This window comes from Vicugna pacos, unplaced genomic scaffold, assembly GCF_048564905.1.
Source record: "Vicugna pacos unplaced genomic scaffold, VicPac4 scaffold_19, whole genome shotgun sequence".
NCBI classification, from domain to species: domain Eukaryota; kingdom Metazoa; phylum Chordata; class Mammalia; order Artiodactyla; family Camelidae; genus Vicugna; species Vicugna pacos.
This window is the reverse complement of record NW_027328740.1, coordinates 66,764,392-66,784,209: the sequence shown is the minus strand read 5'-3', so window position 1 is coordinate 66,784,209 and position 19,818 is coordinate 66,764,392. Positions and strand designations below refer to the sequence as shown.

General features: G+C 41.6%; 2 long non-coding RNA genes across 2 annotated transcripts in view; both read right to left on the bottom strand.

Moving 5' to 3' along the window:
* Positions 1-3,448: 3,448 nt before the first annotated feature.
* LOC140693145 (uncharacterized) overlaps positions 3,449-19,818 on the bottom strand; it is a 733,405-nt gene continuing 717,035 nt past the window's right edge. The window contains exon 7 of the long non-coding RNA XR_012068848.1: positions 3,449-3,622. This is a non-coding gene — a long non-coding RNA (uncharacterized lncRNA). The remainder of the gene's footprint in view (positions 3,623-19,818) is intronic.
* The window catches only part of LOC140693150 (uncharacterized), a 35,352-nt gene continuing 19,889 nt past the window's right edge, over positions 4,356-19,818 (bottom strand). The window contains exons 4-6 of the long non-coding RNA XR_012068855.1: positions 6,736-6,775; positions 6,627-6,654; positions 4,356-4,476 (exon numbers count right to left, since the gene is read on the bottom strand). This is a non-coding gene — a long non-coding RNA (uncharacterized lncRNA). The remainder of the gene's footprint in view (positions 4,477-6,626; positions 6,655-6,735; positions 6,776-19,818) is intronic.

Below are 19,818 nucleotides of genomic sequence, written 5' to 3'. Positions count from 1 at the left end.
TACTCAGTGCTTGCCACGTGGCATTTTCTACTTCATGTTGTCTTTGTACCTTCACTATCACATTTAATCACTGCATTATAGATTGTCACCATTTCTGTAGAGGACACTCCCACTTGCTAATCTTGAATACAAACATCTTTGATTGTCTTAATGTATTTCATTCCTGAATTTCCTGTTCCTGAATTTAAAGAGAGAATTATGGACACATGTATTTATGATTCTCTTATTATATGTATCTGACTCATCCACTAACCAAATCATATCTGGAGAAGAGAGATTTTCTCTTTTAAACATTCACTTTTTCTTATTATATAGTAGTGCATACCCACGGTGGAAAATGTAGCAAACATTTAAAGTAAGAAAACTGCAGCCATACATTATCTAAACACCAAAGGACAATGCTATGTCATTTTGGGCATTTAAGTATTTTTCTTAGTATTTTATCATAAAATTTCCCTAGGGCAAGTTGCTTAACCCTGGAATTGTACTAGCCTTTTGTCAAGTACAGAATAACGTTCCCAGAAATGACCCCAATATCAAAATATTATGTGAGGCTGGGAAGGCCACAGGGCTCTCAGCTTATTCTCTGAATCCTACAAAGAATGCTGTTCATTCACTGATTTTACGCATTCGATGCCTGTGAGTCACTCACTCACTGAGCTGGCTCGGACTGAGACCTACTATATACCAGGTGCCAATCCAAGTGCTGGGGGACCCCATGGGGAGCCTGGATCACAGCATCACTGTCCTTCATTTGCTCCCAGAATCCTACTCAAGAAACCCATATTGAATTGGGGGGGTGGAGGTAGGTGAGTTATGATGAAATTCATTTCATTATGATTCTTTAGACATATTTACATAGCATGAAAGTAGTTGCTAACTTTGATAAGTTTTCTTTTCCCATTCCTATGTATTTTTGAGGATGGGTATAGTTTTGGTGCAGCAAGAGTAATTGATAGATATTTGGTATGTTAGGATTTTATATGAAAATTTAAGAAGTAATCTGTCACTTTATGTATAGAGAAGACGCAGTGAGGAAAACACAAGCCACCCTCAAACTTGGCTACCATTCAGCATTCCTGGTTTTCAAACAAGGGAAGCATAATTCAAAACATATTCCCTACATATTTTAGCCCATAGTAGAAATACATGGAGGCAAAGTTCAGCTCACTGGAACCTACAGCAATGTGCTTACTTAAGCAAAGGTATAAACAGACCACAGATACTATAATGCATCCTTTACCTGAAACTAGTTCATGTGAGCAAGTTTCATTTCACATGAATTGCTTAGTACCAATTTAGGAAATATATTCTTCTCCTTGATTGGTAAAAATAGCTCAATGACAACCAGGTTCAACCAAATTTATTGCTAAATAATATACCTATTTCCATCAGGAATTGCTTTTGAATAATTTGAGATAAGTATTTTCTGTAACTGATCTATTTCTTTTCACAGAGAAAAATAGTATTATTTGCACACGAGCTACTTTTTCTCCTCTGGAAAAATGTGACTGTGAGCTCAGGGTAAGAGTTCTCTACTGCACAGTAGGGGAAAAAAAGAGATTGGTTTCACAGCGAAGGTCAGAATCTTGTTTTTTTTTGAGGGGCGTGGTGAGCTGGGGGACAAGGGAAATGCCTTTGTTTCGAGACAGACCCCAGTACTCCATACTGAAGCTGAAAGGTGAAGCCCTTGTGAAGAAATGTGGAAGGTCACACTGACACTCAAAGGTGTTCACTCGGCAAAAACAGAAAGAAAGAAAGAAAAAATAATTTAACTGCCCTATAAAGAGAATGTACAAAAACGTGGTAAGAAGGGAGAGATAAGGAAGGTTAGGGAATGGAGGAGAAACAATGAAAAGGAACTTGGGTGCGGTGGGCAGAATAGCAGGTTTCTGGAGCCTACAATGAAGGATGATAAGAAGAAAAAGTAAAGTTTAAAAAAGTAACAAAGTTTAGAATAGTTTAAAAATTAAAAAACGAAGTTAAAAAAATAAATTTTTTGTTTAGTGGCATGGAAGATTTTAAAATGATGTAGGTTTTTTATTTCAAAATTCAAGTTATTTGAGTTTCTCCTCCATGCTCCAAAAAACAGTAAGGTCTGCTAGTGTATGTGGTTTTGGGGGACACCACAGAGAGGGGCGAGCTCTGCAGTTAGGTTGGCCAGGAGCAGAATGCTGGTGTGGAAGGCAAGACAGAAGAGAGATCAAGTGTTTCATCAGAACAGAAACTCAAAGCCAGAAATTATCTTAAAACGTTAGTGTGGTAGTCAGAAAAATGATCCCTCCCAAGATGTCTATGTCCTAATCCCCAGAACATATGAAGAAGACAGGTTCCCTTGCAAAGGGGGCCTATGGTTGCAGATGCGGTTAAAGTTGCTAACCAGCCGACTCTAAGAGAGACTAGCTGGATTATAGAGGTGGGCCCAGTGTAATCACCAGGGTCGTTAAAAGAGGAAGAGGGAGGAAGAAGAGGGGAGAGAGGAGAGGAGATGTGACCACAGGTTCAGAGTCAGAGGCACACAACCATGCTGACCTTCAGAGAGAGAAAAGAGGTCACAGGCCAAGAGACACAGGTGGCCTCTGGGAGCCAGAAAAGTAAAAGATACAGGTTCCCCTGAGGCCTTCAGAAACAGCCCTGCCAATACTTTGACTTCAGCAGGCTTCTGCATTCAAGAGCCCTACAAGGTTAAATTTGTGTTGTTTAGTGGAGACTTTTTCTTTTTTCTTCCTACTGCCATGACGTTTGTGGATACTTGTTACAGCAGCAACAGAAAGCGAATACAGTAATCTCCTTGAAATGTTCAGAAATTGCAGATAACACTGGACTGTCCACTTTGATGTGAAATTGGGCTTATGTGAAAATCAAAAGGACAGTGTGACTTTTGCTAACATCTGCTTTTCTCATTTTTAGGAAGAGAACATTAAGTCAAAACCTCTGAAGTTATTATTTTAGACAAGTTTCTCTTAAAACATTATGTAACCCTGTGCCTTAGGACCCCAACAGTATCTGTTCTTAGAAGAACAAGGATTCACAGAGATAGGGTCTTACATCTGTGTCCCACAGTGGTCTCTTACTGGCAATGAGAGCTTGGGCAAATCATTTACCCTATTTAAGTGACAGGATCTTCATTTGCAAAAGGAAGATAAGAATAAGGGTTGTTTGGGTGATTAAATTGTACACACACACACACACACACACGCACACACTCATATATGTACAACATTTAATACAGTAACAAGAACATACTAGGCAATGAAAAAATTCTTGTTATGGATTTTTAAATGCAAGTATAAAAGGAGGAGAAAGTGGTGGGAAAACTCAGTTCCAGGCCCCAAAAAGGGCTATCTCTCAAAGGGCACTAATCAGTCAGTCGCCAGTGATGGGCTAAGAAGCAGAAACTATAGCACTTGGGGATTTAAGTTAAACATAAAAAGGAAGGTATTTAAGCATAATTATTAAACAGCAGGTACGTTTACACTGTTGGCTGGATCATCTTATCTGGAGAGCTTTAATAAACAGAGAGTCTCCCCAGTTTTAGAGATGGGCACGCAGGGAAATGACGTGGATGGGTGGGCCGTTCTCACCCCAGGATCACATGACTGAGTACTCACGGAAGTAACACCTCTTGTATGTTATTCTGTTACGGAAAGGACAGAGCAGCCAAGAAACAAGCACCACTCGGAGGGTTGGAGTACAGAGGGGCTTCTGCTCTGAAGCTCTGAGCACCTCCAAGACGTGCACATGAGGTTTTATAGGCTTAATTACATGTATGGGGCTATTAGCCAATAAGGCTCAAACAACAAAAAGCAAGGAATCAGTGCACTGAAGCTTATCAATTTGGAACAGATCACGTTACTGACATTTGTTGAGCTTGGATTTACGAGTTAGCTTGTTAGCCCAGTAAACTGACACTAAACTTTAGATTTACAAGTTAGCCCGAGAGAACTTATATCAGTAAACCGACACTTATCACACTTAGATTTGTGACTGAGCTCGTTAGCCCAATAGACTGACACTAAACTTCAGATTTATGAGTTAGCCCATCTGGGCTTTTCCTTCACGATTCCAGAAGGACTGTCCTCCCATGATTATTGTCAGCTGTGTCATCAGTTCAAGAAGACAGCCACCTGGGCCACACTGGAATATTAGAAAGAAAAACTCATTTAAATTTTAGATAGCTCTAACATGAAATATAGTCATAATTTTATGCCTAAAAAACCTAAGGAACAGAGATTAAAGACATTCTTCCTAGGGCAACTAAGAGAAAACATGAAACAGGTTAGACTGTCAGAACATAAAGCTGTATTCACACCTCTTCTTTTCTGTATTTTCACAGCCAATACACCAGATCTCCCGGATAAGTCACAAACCTGCCCTTAAAGAATGTGATGTAGAAACACGTGGAGTAGTAGTTGAAAAACTGGAAGAAGAACACCTTCATGGCTAGGTTGTTCCCATAGTCAGTCAGCTCTGCAGCTAGAATAAGTAAAGTTAAGTCTATAAAACTGTGAACGGCTTTGAGACCCTAATCAAAGCCACGGACACATGAGTTAACACGGTAAATATGTATATATATATACACAATTCACACTGTTTTCATTTAAGCTGTTTTGAATTCCTTAACATAGCTACTATGTTAATTCCAAGTGTACACATTGTTGTAAGAGTTTCTCCCACTATGAACGGAATATCCCAAATGGCAAAAAAAAAAGTCATCCGTTCCTTAAAATTTATAAGCACAACAGTATCCAATGGGCAAGAACTGTCCTCTGTCAGTTGTATGATGACAGAAAGCTACTTTTAAACATCCTGCTAAATGATATTCTCTTGTCTCCCTGAACGGCAGTAAGGTAGGACTATTGAAGACAACAAACAAAACACGGGGCAAATTGCCAGAAGCATTGGGGGAACATAAAATGGGTCATCCTCCTAGTTCAGAATTTGAATTGTCTTAGTGTTTTCAGAAGATGACCTCTGAGCAGACCACTGGGAGAACCACCCAGCCACATGCAGAGTGTGGCAGCTAAGCCGCTGGCTGGGATACAAGCCAGAGAGAAAAAACATTTATTATAGAAGCCACAGCTGATGAGAATGGAGCTACACTAACAGGAATAGCATGAGGGGAAGAGACATAACTCTGTGATTACTTGTCCTCTCCATAATGCACAAGAAAATCTGCCTCTGGAACCACAACCCTCTTCCACTTGTATGCAATAGAGAGACTATTTACTTTCAACAATAGGGTACATGATCTAATGTAATTAAAATTATTATTAAGCACTGACCTCTTTACACAGAGCTTGGACATTCTAATGCTTCCTTTGTCCCTTTTACTAATGCAAACCTGGAGCTAATTCACTTCTCACACAGGCTAGAGAAAATACGTTTCCACTTGAAGTTTTCTAAAGACTGTAATGTACTGGAACTGAAGTGCCTAAAACTGACAGTCTCTGTTTTGACTTGGTTCTAAAACTGGTGTAGAAATGACCTCAGCTGCAGGAGGAGCTTACCAGAGTCAGGCATCATGATTGCCACTTTCTCATATATGGCGTTCAGGGTCACGATGATGATAAAACTGATGAGGGAAGCAGTGATGGGCGTGGCCCACCTGCACAGTCAGGTACTTCTGGATTGGGTCTCTTCCATTCAGGTTCTTGGGAAGTTTTACAGAAAATACAATAAACACTGAAAGTCTATAGACAGTGATCCCAATGAAGGAAGCAATGGTCATCAGGACCTGACAACCCAAAAACCCAGCAGCATGAGACTCACTAATGATCCTATTTTTACACAGAAAACTTTCCCCCAGCCCACGCTTAAACAGAAACATGCATGTGCTGTAAACCTCACATAAACGTGAGAAGTGATGTAAATCGCACATAAATGCCACAAGAGATGTGAATACCAGGCATGATAAACTTTAGTGGAGGAGGAATGAGGGATGTCAAAAAGGATGAGGGCATCCACTAATGTAACATGCTGACAGCAGGAGCAGCTGTGTGCAGGGCATAGGGAATATATGGGAACTCCACTTTCTGTGAATTTTTCTGTAAACCTAAAACTGCACTAAAGAAGGAAGCCTGTTAAGTACATCTTTAAATGGGTGAAAATGGAGTAACTGGTGGCATGTTCTTTTGGAGACAAGTCTTTGATAGCAGAGCCAATGAAAATATCCCTTCTACACCTATAGAATTACTTAGGTTATGAACTAGGTGTAACCCATGAAAGGGATGCGCTTCCTTTCAAGGGAGAACCTATCACTGATTCAGGGGTCAGCAGGTGCTAGCTGTCGTCTTCAATATGAATAGGACCAGTGAAGCTGTGGACATGCCCTGAGGGAAAAAATGGAAGTGACAGCAGGTCTCTGCTGATGAAAGCTTCACATGATTTTCATACTACTTGAGATCTTAAAATGGCAGGTATTCATGCTCCCTGCATTTGCACAAGATTCATGTCCCTGATCCATTGTAGTTCTGACTGTGTGGACCCAAGGGCAACGAGAATTTCTGAAGCATAATTTGCATGTGGCTGATAGGGTTTCAGTTCCTCACTAGGCAGGTTTTTTTCTGGCCAATGAAGAATGCACATTAAAGATCCCATTTTTAAACTGTTTTCCTACCATCTACCTTCTTGGTCATAGTCCAGAAGCATGTACTCAGTGTCCCTGGCTGCTCCTGATTGCTGCCCCAGAGAGAAAGCTACAACGAATGTGAATTTCAAGACTAAGTGAACCACATCATGTTATTTACAGCAACAGCGGGCGGCTGGCTTGCACCTGCAGGGGAGAGCAGAGGGAGTGTTTACAAGCCCCTCCTGGAGCCACACTCCTGCATCTGGATCCCAGCTCCAATGCTAGCTGTGGGGCCTTGTGCAAGTTTCTTAACCTCTAGGGGCTTCCATCTCCTCACCCATATAACGGGGGAATAATAATAGCAATTTATAGGATTATTGTGATGAGTCAATGATTTACTAATTGTGAAAACAATTGGAACATTAACCACAGGCATGTGAAATACTCTACCTAAGTATTAGCTATGAATATGATGACAAAAGTCTTAAAAAGTTGTTTTTCTTAGTTTTTAAGCCATCAGTTTGTAGAGAAAGCATTTTATTTCCTCCTCTAATCTCTTTCATCATTCTTTTCTTCACAGCTAAATCTTCATGCTTGTGAAAGGAATAACTTTTTGGTGTGTGTGTGATTAAATGTGAAAATTATTTAATGCTCAGAAAAATGTACTATAGAATGTATATTAAGCCTTGCTCTCTTGTACGGCACATATAGGCCATTTAAATAGTATGCATTTTTAAAAAGTCTACATAATAATTTTTTAATTATGTATTAAGTAATCATAATAGTTAAATTATTTAAATGCTTACTAATGCTTCAGCACACATCTATTTTTCTAAATCCTCACAATCACCCTGTGGGGAAGGTAATATTATATCTCTTTTACAGATGAGGAAATAGAGCCACGTGGAGATGATGCAATTTGCCCCAAATGAAGCAACTATTAAGTGAAAGAACTGAAATACTGAAAGAGACCAAAGACACACTAACTATATAGCGCTGTCTCCTAGATGGTCTGTGAAATCAATTCTAGTTCATTTCAGAACTTTTACAAACTTGACACATTTCCATTTTTCTTCCAAGCGCTTAATGGGTTCAATATTTCTTAAGAAACAGGAAAGTTTTCCATTTTCCTTCCTCAAGTTTCTTCTTATCATCTTTTCTGATCATAACTTAAATATTTGCTCATTAAAGAAAATTTGAAAGTACACAGTAGTGGACAGAACTGCTGTCCTGGATCTGTCCCCAGTCTTGGAAGAGGACCCAGATTTTGCTTTAGGATAAATAACCTCCCTTCTGTTTTTAATCCTGTGGTTTAAGCTCGATTGACCCACTCTTTCTGAAGCACCATAGGTAGATCTCAGTTAGTTTAAGACAAATAATATCCCTCATTCTATTGGCCTCACACATGATTTCAGAATTGGCAAATAACCCAGTAAGAGCAACTATTATGTGAGGAGATACTTGCTGGTGCCCATGTGAATGGTAAGCTTCCTCTGGCAAGAGAGGAAGCTGCCAAAAGAGACCTCTCTTGGTTTGGATGGATGTGTGATCTGGGATGCTTAGTGCCTAGAAGCAGCATGCTGAGACTTCCTTGGACACAGAATGAACACAGGTCAAAACCAGCTCTTGATATCATCTGGGCTACAGTATCTCTCCTTGCCTGAAGCCAGACCTCAGACCTGAGTTTTCATTTATAGGAACCAATAAATCCCATGCATCCCCATATTTTGGTTGTTGTTTAAATCCTTTGGAGATTGATTTTGTCACCTACAATCAAAAGACTCGAACTCTGAAAATGAATAAAAAATAAAATAAGAAAAATGCTTCTACCTATAGACATAATTCCTTCAGAACTGTGCATTGTTTGTATATTACAAATCATTTTATATATTAACATTATTCTCAAGCCTATCATAAACATAACACTTTGACATGTCATAAAATATTTTCATGGACACACTTTTTCATGGCCACATAATGTTCTACTATGTGAAGGGTTGGAAGAATATTTTGGCTGTGACTTTATATATATATACATATAAAAGTATGTCTGTGACTTGCATCCATACTGACTTTTCCCTTCCATTTTGAAATTCTTCCTGATTAAAAGTTTTTCAAAGCTGAATTAGTGGATTAAAGCATATGAATATTTTTGACTCCTGATATGAATTGCCAGACTGCTTTCTAAGAAGGCTGGAGGAGTACACCAGAAATTAACACAGTATTATAAATCAACCATACTTCACAAAACATATCCAGTGATCTAGGTATGGGATGGGTGATCACTGGCACTTCATCCTCATAAAAAGAGATGTGTCACTTGAGAGGTGGAAAACTATTTCATTTTGATGTGCACTGAGTGATTTACCAATTGAGTGTGACATCTATTTTTTCTTTGTGAATTGTGTGTTCATATTCTCTGCCTTCTATGCTCCTGAGATTTTTTGATGTTACCTTTGTAGTGATCTGAACTCTATGTATTGAAGGAATTAGCCCCTTGTCGGATTTGTAAACAAATAACATCCTCTGGTGTTTTTTTTAAAATTAGGATGCTTCTGATGCATGGAACTCTGTATATATTTTCCTCTGAAACCTACTGCTCATCTAGAGGTTGTATATTCATCCATATTTATTTCTAGTTTTTTTGTAATTGTGTTACTTTCTTAAATGTTTCTGAAATTTATCACAATATATGGTTCACTGTATGATATCAATCTTTTCTTTTCCCTCCAAGTAGCTAACAAGTATTCCATTTACTGAAAAACCTTCATTTATCTCCCTGTTTGTAATGCCTTCCATCTCTTATATTAATTTATTATCAATATCAGAGCCCATATCTAGACTTCCTGTCCTATTTTCTAATCTGGCTATTCTTGAACTAGTAAAACTCTCATTATCTTAATAATAACTATATTACTAATATGATTTTATTCACAATAAACCCCAAATCAATTTTATAACTTCTGATATTTTGGAGATATGATCTTTTAATCTGGAATCATATGATTGAAGCAACTTTTATATCTTTCAGGAGTTTTTATTTTTATTTATTTGATAGTTTCTACTATCCTTTTGTTAGGCTACTCTTAGATATTTTACCTTGGTTGTTACCCTTGGAAAATTTTAGAATCCTTAATGTCTCCATCTGGTCTCTTAATCAGACCTTGGAGAATTCTAAACCACTGATCTGATTTGAACAAATGAGGTGAAAAGAATTGGGGGAAGCATTGTGAGCAGAAGAGACTGTGGAATCTCCAGAGTGGCGCCCAGCGTTGGCTCAGAAGTTCTCTGGAAAAAGTTTTCTCTATGAGACTACTTAGTTCCCAGCTTAACTTTCAGTTTTCTCAGCATTTCACATTAGATTTTAAAAAGTCTGTGGCAGGCTCTTACCCAGAAAAAGAGCACTTGCACTAAGGGTTATATGTATACACTTTCCCCAGGTGGTAAATGGAACACGATCTTCTTCCTAATTAAAAAAACAAGTTTAATCAACCAAGGGATTACACTAATGAAATGATTTTTCTCCTAACATATCACTAAATCCTAGACATAATTTTAAAAAATAATAATTTTCAGACATAGCCTCCTTATTTATAACTGCATGGGGTTTTTTTCCTTTTTTTTTTTTTCTGTTAACGATGTTAAACATACAACAAAATACCTACAGTGTCCATTTTAATACTATTTTTTGAAAATGCACATGTGAACAGTAAACTGTTTCCCTGCCATGGTCTGAGCTTAGGGGTCTGGGTACCTGATGAGGCGAAGCTGTAAAGCTCTATTCCTGAGCTTGCCATAGATTTCAGAAGTGACGGTAGTGACAGCTTAGAGTCCGTGCAGGACAGGAAGTTTCAGAGATGTGTGCAGCTAACTGGTCTCCACTGTGTGTATCTTGGTTGAGCTTTATGTGTTAATTAGCTACAACTATGAAGTTTTAGAGTTTCCATTTTAGAGTGTATATTTAGATTTTATTTTTAGAGATGAAATCAGTAACACTCAAGATTTACCTGGATCATAAAAGCAGATATAGTATAATAATAGCTGTAACTAAGTACATGGCCATTCCTCTGTGCCAGGAAGTCTTCCAAGTAGATTCTGCACATTAGTTCGACACGTTCTTACCACAGTCACGAAGAAGCAACTCTCTTATTCTTATTTTATAGAAAATAATGGCACAGAGAATTAAGTTGTCCAAGATCACTCAGGAAGCAAGCTGCTGTCTTCAAATATGAATTTAGGCAAATTCATTCCCAACCTCTCACTACCACAACGCTGGCCTCTCTAAACAATGGAGCATGCATTCACAATTAAAGTTAAATGCTTCAATTAAAAAACAAAAAAAAATTAAAAAATTTTAAATAAGGAAGAACGATCAAGTGAAATGAGTCTTCATCTTCAATTTTTCAACAAGAATGTTCCAATGAAAATTTACTTATTAGTTGGCAATTTTAAATTTAAAATTGTCAGTTTAAATTACCAAAAACTTTTCTTCAGTATTTTTTGTATGCTGCCAATACGATACGTTTTTCTTTTTCAGGACTCAAAAGCATTATGAACATCTAATTTTGTCTAAGTTTCAGCTTTCATCTCTGAATGTACAGTCTTTCACCAACATAAGCTTTGACCCCCATCTTCAGTCGTAAACAGTGGGAAATATTCATAATGGGGATTATTAGAAGCTTATTACATTGTAAAAGAGAAATGTCACTTTCTATTGGTAGCTGAACCTCATTTTTTTCCATTTATAAAAATAGGAGTTTGACCTGCTCCCTCCATACCTTTTTAGTGCCAACATTCTGTTGATCAGATTCAATTTATAAAAGCTATAGTTGGAGACATTTTCAGATGCTCCTAGTAGAAGCGTCTTCATTCCAAGCCTTATTCATGCTCACAACCTACTGTCCTGCTGCTGCTGACTGCAAGTACAATCAGCTCCAAATTATCTCAGCTGATGGAAAGAAGCAATAATACAGATGACACAAAAATCATCATTTCATAGCTCTGGAATGTTGATACAAAGATATATAGTTTTATTTTTTTACTTTTGCAGCAGGAGCGGCAGCAATAAATTTACATTTCCAATTACAAGAAGTGCCTATCTCAAACACAGTCAAACACTGATGGCACCTCAACAAAGGTTTTCCTGCTTCTTCCAACCTTTCTCTGACTTTAGGATGACAGCCACGCTGCTTTGTACACATCCCAAACGGAAGGGGGAGCAGTGAATGGGACTTAGTTCAAGACAAAGGGGCACCTAGTCTACGATGAAAAGGAGGCAGCAATAATGAAGGCACATGTGAAAAATGGGAGTCAACTATAAAAACCAGTGTGTCTTTCCTTCTACATCCATGTCATAGCGGCTAATTTATTTTTGCATTTTTTCATTGGTGTTATGAAAGGATACAAATCAATGCCTCTTTTCTTATACACTTATACCAGTCTTTTCCTTTTCCCCATTTTTACTGTTATTATGAAGGAAGGACCTCACTTCTCTTCTGTATTCACCATTCCAGGCAGTGCTCCTTCACCTTGGCTGCACATTAGAATAACCAGAGGAGCTTTAAAAACTTCCCTATGCCAGAATGCACCCCATGCCAATAAGTACCATCAGAGTTTGCAGTGATGGAATCCAGGCACCAACATTTTTTAAGGTCCAATGGTGATTCCAACATGCAGCCAAGGCTGACAAGTCCAGAAGTAAACAGAATAAAGTGCATCAAAACGGCGCCCGCTTTTCCGGGGTAATCTCATCTATCTCCACGTGGGGCACCGCGCCTCCTATTCTGGCCGGAATTATTCTCCCTGCTCAACCGTGTCCCATTTGTACTCAAGTTCTGCCTGGCGCTGCTTCCAGAACTCCAGAAGTAAGGTGACTAACAGAGAGAGAGAAGAGCAGAATGTTGATCTTCACTGATGACTGATGCTTCAGAAATCTGTACTTAATATTTACTACCCTTAACACTTTGGTAAATGGTTAATAAACTCACATTTTATTTATAGGCGATACCAAAGAGAAACATGAGTTAATGCCTTTTATTTTTTAGAAAAAGGAAAATGTAGACAATTTATTGAACTTGTGAAAACAGACTAGCTAGCTCTCTAGCTCAGGGGAAAGGTATTAACGTGATGGTCAGAGACAGGTGAATGTGTCTGACGCTAAAGTACCTGCTACCAGCACATTATGCCCAGTAAAAACACAAATATCGCGTGGAAGGGTGGGTATAGCTCAGTGGTAGAGCACGTGCTTAGCATGTACAAGGTCCTGGGTTCAAGACCCAGTACCTCCTTTGAAAAGAAAGTTAAAAAGACGGCACAAGTAACTGTCATAATTTAAAAGCAGTGCACGGCCCACCCTCCATGTCTTCCCCTCGCATCCCTCTGTCTCTTCCGTCCGAAGGGCCTGAGGGTGGGGAAGGGGATGAGAATGCTTTATTGGCCCCTGCATTTCTATTTTCCACCACCCCAGTCACACAAAATTAAAATAATATTCTTAAATAAGGAAAACTGCCATTTTCTTCAATCTTCGCTAAAGTAATTCTTAGAAATCGTCATTCTGTTTCAAGACTCGTAACTTCAAAAGCAGACAAAAACAACATGAAATGTTAATTGAAAATGTGGCTTCAGGGTAAATCCCCTAAGCCCTTCTTCCAACCAGACTATTACCCCTAGGCCCCAACTCTAGAGAAATTGCAGAATAACCACTGTGCCCTCCACCATTGTACCTGAGTCTCTACCATGCTCTGAGAATAAAGAGATAAAAGACACAGTCCCTGCTTCCAGGAGCTCCTAGGTGGCTGAGGAGGCGTGTTAAGAGGGCTTGGATAAAAGTCAGCAGAGGGTGCTCAGAGCAGAGAGCCGGAACTGTAGCCAAGGCTCTCCCAGAGGAGGGAAGTACTGCGGTGAGTTCTGAGATGCCCTAGAAGTGATCAGGTGAATGTATAATGTTAAGGCCATTTCTCCCTGGGGAGATGCACATGCAAAGGAGGGAGGCCAAGGAGAGCCAGGTCCCTTCCAGGAACTGCAAATAGTCTAGAAGCAAGCACAGGTTGTGGGAGGCAGGTGAGGCAACCAGGTGGAGAGATCGCAGGTGCACAACACACAGGACTCTGTGTGCCTCCAAGGTGGAGGAGACATTCAAAGTGATCTAGGAAGAGACAAGATAGAGGCAGGGAGACATATTGGCAGGTTCATGTGAAGGCCTGATGAGTCCCCGCCAGGAGGAGAGAAGAAAACATTTCAGCAGGTGGACGGATTTTCCACAGGTGTGATGGAAGGGCAGGAAGAGGTCAAAGATGCCGGCCAGCTTTCTGGCTTTGGCAGTGTCCTAAATTATAGTGCCATTCCCTGAAATAAAAAGGGCAGGAAGAGGGGCAAGTCATGAGAGGAGACAACTGATTCAGTTTTGGCTGGGTGCCTGTGGGCTCCAGGAGAGATGTCCAGTAGGCAAATAAACGTCTAGAAATCGAGAGAAAGTTCTAGGCTGAGCCAAGTAATTTTCCTGTTTCAAGAGGCTAATGAGTTTGAGTGGACAAGTCAGGAGAACAGGTGTGGAAGGGTAGCTCTCACCCTCCTGCACATGGGAAGCAACTGGGAGCCTTTAAAACATATTGCGTCCCAGACTGGAGTGGGGTCTTTGAACTCTTTATTGTTTTTTAAATACTTCTTTCCTTTTTGTGGGGGGTAGTTAGCTTTATTTACTTTAATGGAGGTACTGGGAATTGAACCCAGGACCTCTTGCATGCTAAGCACGTGCTCTACCACTGAGCCGTACCCTCCCCACCTTTTTTTGCTTTTAGACATTAGCTATACTGAGCAGTCAGAGTTGAGAATCAACCTGCAGAGAGCAGAGAGCCTTGGGGTAGAGATCAAGGAGAAGCTGCCCAGAGACCTGCAGACCCCACCAGGGGCAGCCAGAGACGCAGGGGGCCTCGGACGGGCTGTGAGGAACGTGAACTCAACACTCCCCAATGGCGAAGACGAAAAGCATCTTTCAATCTCCCACTTCCCAGCAGCGTTAGTTCTGACTTTACTAGTTTTCCAGTAATTCTGAATGAGAATAGAAATTATCTGGACACAGGGATCATATTCAAATGGTGGTTCTGACCATTCTTAGCTGCGTGATTACTGATTAAAAGGTTACCCGTGTGCTACGTGTAAAATGGGGGACCTAGCACCGTGCTCGTGGGCTGCTGTGAGTGTAATGAAATGACATCTATAAGGGCCCTCCAGACTCTCAGAGGTAATTGCTACTATTGTCCCCATTTGGAACACCAAGAAACAGAGGCACAGAAAGCTTCAAACATTAGCCCAAGATGAGGGTTGGGGTCAGGAATCAAGCCAATGACTTCGTGGATCTAGAGCCCAGGATCTTCTTATGAACAACATGGCACTGCCCAGGTTCCCTGCTCCAAAACCCGCCTCCCTTTGGCTCAGTTCCATGGCGCCTGCGCTGCACAGATGTCGTCACTGCCTGCCTGCCCGCCCGGTGTCTGACCCCGGCATTCCTCCCTCAGTCCCACACAGCCCTTCCTTGGGCACACCAAACCTCACGAGGCCATTGCTGTGGCTTGTCGGAAGTTTACACGGAAACGCAGGTGGTACCCAAGCTTTATGGTATAGATGCTGCTGTCAGTGGAGGCAAGGAGCTCACAGTTGGTGGGGGAGGCCACTTGTGGTCTCCTCCTTGGCTGGAGAGCTGGATGGAATCCAGTTCCCTCTGCAACTTAGACATCCAGCATGAGAGATAAGTAAGGGCATCTGGCCTCTCAACATAGAAATGATGCCCCTGAAGTCGTACTTAAAATTGTAACCTCCTGGCTCCACCAGGGAGCAGAGGCCATGGCCTGTTGCCCACCACGTTTTCTTTCCTTGCACGACAGCTACAATGGGGTGAGTTAACACCGGACCAGAAAATCTACAAAGCCCTCGTGTACTATTTCCTGACACTTGCAGGTCACTCAAATATCCCAGATCCTCCAAGTAAACAACTAGTAAGAGGAACTGAGCTGGCTCGTCTGTCAGACCCATGATGGCAGGACTGATTTGGCCTCTCCTGCTCTCGGGATGATCCGTTTTACTTCTGTGTGACCTTACCCGAGGGAAAGAGACTGTTCTTTGTTTATGGGTTAGGGAGTATTTGTGGCTCTCTGAGCAGAACCTTCAAAAGTAGAGCTCTTGGTGAGAATGGAAGCATGGCAACCACATCTCATGGGCTCAGATACCCAACAGCCTCATCTAGCCAAGACTGTGACAAAAACCAGGAGTCCATGCTGTTGAGAGTTGGGTCTTGAAAGCAATGCCTCCACCACTGAGAAACTGCCCCACCACTTGTGCCCTTGTCCCCATCCAGGGGGAGGTGATGCATCCATGGAATGAAAGCCTTGAGGGCACTAGGTTACTGTGGACCAAGCTGTGACTGGCCAGTCCTGCCCCCCATGTGACCCATGTTAACCTCACATGCAGAAAATCGCCAAAGAGACCCCTGCTTGAGTGAAAGGGTCACCTATAAGCCAACTGTCCTCAAGCCACCTAAGAAGCAACACAGTATATACAGTGAGCCATCCACTCACTGAAGTCCCCAAGGCTCACAGCTCCCTAATGTGACACCAGGTACCCCCAGCAAACAGAAGACACTTACTTTATAATTGACTTGAGAATTCTATGGCCAAAACTGCCTTCCACCTTCCACTTATGAAGTTCTTTACACTCTGTCCCCTGCTCTGCAGTTGTGCAATCAATCCAGAGCTCCTTCATGAGACAGGAGGGAAGGGGCCCGGGCACAGCCATTAAAAGAATGGCACAGACGTTAGCACAAAGACGGTGGAAAATTCAACACCCAGTAGAACTTGAGCTTCAATACAGACTCACGAACATACAGCAGGATGCTAGATGGCACGCTCACAGGTGCCAGGACAGGTTCAAGGCTGACCATAAAAGGTCAAAGTTTGAGGGGTGGCCCAATTTCTGGGAGCCCCAACACCTTCCGCAAAGCGGTTGGAAAATTCCTCCCACTTATTAGCATACGAAGATACCGAGTGCATAAAAATTAACAACCCCCCACTTCGTGGCTGCTCTCTCTGCTGAGGGAAACAGCCCACACTATGTCTGTGGAGTGTGTATCTACTTTTACTTTAAACTGGAGCACCCAACCCCCACGCCTCATGGCTTTTCTCTTGCCTTCTGAAACAGCCCACTCTGTCTGTGGAGTATATATTTCTCTGAATAAATCTACATTTACTGAACTGTGGCTCTCTCTTGGATTCGTTCCTGTGTAAACCAAGGACCCACACTTGGCGAGGTGCATCACAGGGACCCAAATAGTACCTGGTATACGGCCATCTTCTCCCCCACATTTTCCTGTATCATACATTCCTTCCCAAAGTATCTCACCTTGTTCACCCCAAAGTAGACAGCACTCATGTGACCTGCCCTGGATCTGCTTCTGCGTGTATCATTTCTCATGTCCACTAGAACGTCACCTTCATGAGGACAGGGATTTGGTTCTGTTCACAAAGGAAGCACCAGCACATCACAGGTGCTGGAGAAGTATTAGCTGAATGAATGAGCTGTGGGAAGTCCTGGGAATTCCACCTGCAACTCCTAGCCACTTGGGACCCAGCTGACTCCAGGTGCTCCCTGCTACTCATGGCTGACCTCTTGCCACCACTCCCTGCTCTGCTATCACCTGAGCCGGGATGAGCTGAGATAAGTACACACCCCGGAGAGCAAGGCGGCTGGTTCATGAGGTTACAACACACTCATCCTCTGACTGCCAGGGGTTACTTAGGATGGACAAACTGAAGGCAGCCCCATGTGCACCGCCCTACGCCACAACTCACTTGAAGCACCAGGACTGCACACAGGGGAAATGCTGGCCCTTTCCAACCTAAGGAGAGGGACTATGGGTGAGAAGAGGGTCTCTGTCAACTAACAGTCTCTTCACAAGCCCAGTCTTAGAAAAGCTCCTTAAAGACAATTTTGGTGTCTTCCTTCTGTTTCTATAATCCCTCTAGATTTTTTCATTTTAATCTATGTATCAGAAATACAGATACTCTTGAAATCTCTATTGATTTTCAATGAAGAAAATCCTCAATTTCCTTCTCTGCTAAGAAAATTACTGCACTTTATATAAAAAAAGGCAGCTTCCTTTCATGAGTTTCTATCTTCAAACACTTAATTTCACAAGAATCAGTGAAGTAGGACATGAAAATCACACTGTGCTTTATCACCTATAGGTGGGCAGGGATGAAATGAATGAGTACTGATCTCATGAGACGGGAAGACTGGGGCTGTTTTATTCCTGCTACAGATGGAAGGGTCCATATCTGTGAGGGTGAGGAAGGACCAAGAATGAGAAACCAACATTTTCGTACCCATTTCTCTTTTTCAGAGTCCCAGACAAAATAATGTGATTGTATCAACAAAAACAAGAATATCTGCACCCTTTTGAAAGCACGCTACAACTTTACTACTACACACGGCACTCTGTCACTGACCTAAAGGCTGATGACAGCCAAGAAATTTGCAGGGATCTTATTCTGTGCTCATCCCTTTTTGTCTTTGGAACCTCAGGAAGTTTGCCTCCTCCCCCTGAGTGTCATTTTCCTCATCCTTCAAATGGGAGTGCAACAGTCATTCATTTGCTCAGTGTCTATTTGACAACAGGAGACGACTTATGAAAACAACAACAAAAAAAAGCAAAACAGCAATTCTGATCTGTGCTGTCTTCCTCCTCCAACCTGAACATGTATGTACAGCTTAAAATGGCATCTTTCACTAAATCCCGAACTTAAGGAGCAGTTCTGATAAGGAAGTCACAGGACTGCTGAGAAATAACCTGGTGAACAATAATGAATTGCCAGCAAATCCTCAAAAGCAGTAAGGGTGCAGACCCTGGGAGCCACAGGCATGGGTGGGAGTTCCTTAGTTCCCAATTTCACAAAGCCGAGAACTTTGCAGGGCCCATGAAAGACACAGATAGCCCAGTACAATCACACCATGTTTCAGAGTACACCAGGGCCACGTCGCTGCTGACCTGCACTGCTGTGTGTCCCAGAGCAGAAGCCCTGGGCGGGGGTGACTGTGTTTGAGGCTGGACAAGGACTTCCTGTTCTGTCTCTTTTGCTCTCTCTCTTCCTGCAATAAAACAACTGGTAGGGCTCTGGTGGGGAGCGCTGCACCCACATTCTCTGGCAAAACACACACCAGGCAGCTCCAGCTGATCTGAGAGAGGACTCTTCATTGATCATATATACACCAAAGTCAGGCAGAAGGATGCCTGTGACCTTGGGAATCCAAACCAGCTTGTCCTGTTAATCAGGATATTAGACATCTAAAGAAAGTGTGCATCAGATGAAGACGATGCCTTAGTCAGCATTGGTGGTTATGTCCATCAGTGTCTAAGGACAAGTCATGCTCTGGCAGGTGGGAGCATTTTGGTTTCTTTAAGTTTGCTACTGAAGGGCTGGGACATTTCATTGGGCCTTGAAACTCCAGACCTCTTTACTCACAAAGGCAGACAAGTTAGGTGAGCCAGCTCAGCCTCTATTCCAACTTCCTAACCAAAAGGCTGTGAGGTTGAAAATATATTTCTCAGACTCTTCTGCTGCAAGGGTTCCAGATGTGGCTTTAAAAATGCCCATCAGAGATTGAGATTTGCAAATATTAACTACTATATATAAATATAGCTAAAGAAACTAAATTTCTTCTGTATAGCACAGGGAACCATATTTAATATCTTGTAATAACCTTTAATGAAAAAGAATATTAAAAGGAATACATACATATATACGTGTATATGAATGACTGGAACATTGTGCTGTGCATCAGAAATTGACACATTGTAACTGACAATACTTCAATTAAAACATATATATACATATATAATGCCCATCAGCAGCATCTGAGTGTCACTGAAGGCAGAAACTCAGATGAATGGAGGCAGAGGTGGTTGGAGGAGCTACGTTATTTTGCTGGGGTGGATGCAGCCGTCATGGCAGAGATCTAGAAGGAATGCTCACAACAACCACTCACTGATCTGCAAGTGAGTTAGGATAACAGCTTCCTGAAATCCTCCCCGCCCCTCCTGATGAGCCAGGTGTCTGGTGTTTCTCTGGAAATTACTAGGCGCAGCCTGGAACTCAAAAGTAAAAATTAAAAACTGCAGTCAGGCAGCGAAGAGACTGGCAGGAAGCGTTGGACAAAAGTAGCTCAGAATCAACAAAGAATGGGAAGGGGATAGAACGTGT